Source organism: Ruditapes philippinarum, unplaced genomic scaffold (assembly GCF_026571515.1).
Source record: "Ruditapes philippinarum isolate M1 unplaced genomic scaffold, ASM2657151v2 ctg5050_1_1_1_1, whole genome shotgun sequence".
NCBI classification, from domain to species: Eukaryota; Metazoa; Mollusca; class Bivalvia; order Venerida; family Veneridae; genus Ruditapes; species Ruditapes philippinarum.
In genome coordinates, this window is record NW_026857878.1 from 59020 (window position 1) to 61903 (window position 2884).

Sequence of the window (2884 nt, forward strand, 5' to 3'; positions counted from 1 at the left end):
AAATTATGCACCAAAACGAGTACTTTATATTTTGGAAAAATGTTAAACCTCAGTCTTATTTTAGTTTGCATTCTCATAATACAATTATTGCTTCCTTAGTATATCAAATATCGTATCATTGAAATAAAGGATTAGTATAATTAGATTTTTAACTTTAAAATCTAGGGAAAGATAACAAAAAAACCTAAATCAAATGCTGAGACATGTATTGGTACATAAACATTTAGTTACATTGGACAGCATAAATTCTAACAGTGGCTTATTCAATATTAAGACCCGATCACTATTAAGATCACTTTAAGTCAGTCCCGTTAGTGGTCTTAATAGATACAATTTACTGTATTGTTAACCGTCTTATTTAATATAAAGCATTGATCAAGTCAAAAACATATAAAGAAAATAGTATAAAATTATGTATGAAATTATTTTATCAATGTATGAAATTATTTTATCAATCAGGTTCATCTTTTTTCAAATACACAATAACTAGTTTCACATTAAATAACTTTGAAATTAAAATTAATCAAGATCTTGAATGATTTAAATGTGACATTTGCAGACACTAAATTTGATATAGATTCAAGAAGTCAACTCAAACTTCCAAGGGACTGCAGCCACTTGTCTTCACCTGGCTAAAAGAAGACAAATGAAATACAATTCAAGTAAACTGTAAAAACTAGTATAGTTGATATGTTTAATGTGTAACTTATTTCTACTGACATTGTTATTCAAGAAATAATTTTGACAAAGGGTCAAAGTATTGTGTTTCCAGCTTGCATAATACACAGTAGCCACTTTAAATAGGAGAGATAACTTATTTAACATGGTCACTTAGCACAATAATGATTCGGAAAAAAAGCCCGGAATGTTCATTAATGAGAAGGCCCTAATCGAATTAAAATAGCTTAAGTTAAAGTCAGTATGCCGGTCAGCATATGTATAATATATGTTATCAAAAATAAATTTTAGTAATAACAAAAAGTTTACAAGTTATATGTTTGATGCGATACAGGATTCCGTACGTTCTGAATCACGGGTTGCGATATTGTCCTGTACCGTCACGTGGTACATGTACTACCATTGGTACATGTACTAGAGAAAATGGAATAAAAGAATTCCTTGGTGTTATAAAATAACGTATATCCAGTTTGCGGTAGAGCATTTTGTTTTTAAGACATGAACCTCTTAAAGTGACAATGTTTTGAAGATAGATTTTGAAATATTAGAAAGAAGGTAGTTTTTCTGTCATCTTCTGGAGACGTGCTGCATAAGAAACTATAATTTGGCAAATGTTTTGAACATATAAAATTAAAAAAAAAATAATATAAAAACATTAAATATTAAAAGAATATAATGTGGGCATCATCAAGATCTTCCCGATAGAGGTATGACAAAAAAAAAACATTTATTAGTGTCACATTTACCCTTCAATGTATTATCTTTAGCGTGTTAATATTCCGTAATTTAAAGTTATAATCTGCTCAAATTTGATATTTGAAAATATAAATAATTGCTACTGTAACACAGTCTTTTGTTAAAAATATAATAAACATGTTTTGACTTCACATAAAGAAGACATGTCATGCTTTAAATCCTACACACCACAGATGAACACACTATGAATATTTAGTGTCATTTAAAAAGCTGGCAGTATTTTTAAGAAAGGACCAACCTTACTTGACATGAAATATGGAACGCTGATTACATTTTTATTAGATAAGATATGTTCAGCAGGAATTTTATAGATTTCAACAAATTTCTGCAATAAAAATATTTTACTGAAAATGATCAATGTATATCTTTAGGAAATAAAGAGACACGTAAGAAATGGGTTTTACTTCCTGGAACAGGGTTATTGATAATATCTATAATACGACAGACTTTTAACAACTAAAAGTAAACATAAATGACGGAATTCTATTTCAGATTAAACCAGTCAAATACTCAACCATTTAAAACCAAATAAAATAACAACTAAAACAATAAATCATCTTAGTATTTAAGAAACAAATTAATATTAGACTACAACAAATGTTTAACAGATTTTTAAATGATCATATCCTTGCAAACAATAAATATATATTTTTCAATAGGTCATATTTATTATTTAATTAACGTTAAACTATACCATATAAAGGATTCAATAGGTTTGATAATAGCATACTATGCCAACGAATCTTATTATAGTAATTTCACAACATCCTTTGATTTATATATTACAAACATATTATGTCATCATTGAATAAATTGAAATAGAATGTAACTATGTAGTATATTTGGGTCATGGAAATGTTTTAAATTTATATTTCGGTCACGTATTTGTTACTGAAACAATATGAATGCGTTCCAGAATAAAAAAGGAAATTCCAGATGTCCTTTTTCATGGGGGCGACCTACATACACTTTTTCAGCAACAAATTTACATGCAGAGAGAGTTAGAGAGAGTGTATGTTGACATAGAGGAACAATTCCCCTATCTTTTAAACCTCCGACGAAACGCATTGCACCTGTTCGTTCTGCGGATAATATTCTACTATTTTCTATATGGATTTATTTTCTAAGGATTATGTTCGAATCGTTGCTCGGAGTTATTTGATGAATAGTCATAGAGCAAAATATTTCCCTTACTTTTAAACAGTCAACATTAATGCCTTATTAATAAATTGAAGACGATCAATACTTTTTTAAAATATGAAATAGGAGGGTTAAAAATATCTGATAATTTTTCGGTACATGCTTACATACTTTTAATTGAAAATATATAGTAGAGAAAAAAATCATACAATATAATTCACATAAAATAGATAAAATAAATAATGGGCTATATAAAATATGATGACATTTATCTATTAAAGGAACTCCACTGAGGTTTATAAGCTTAAAA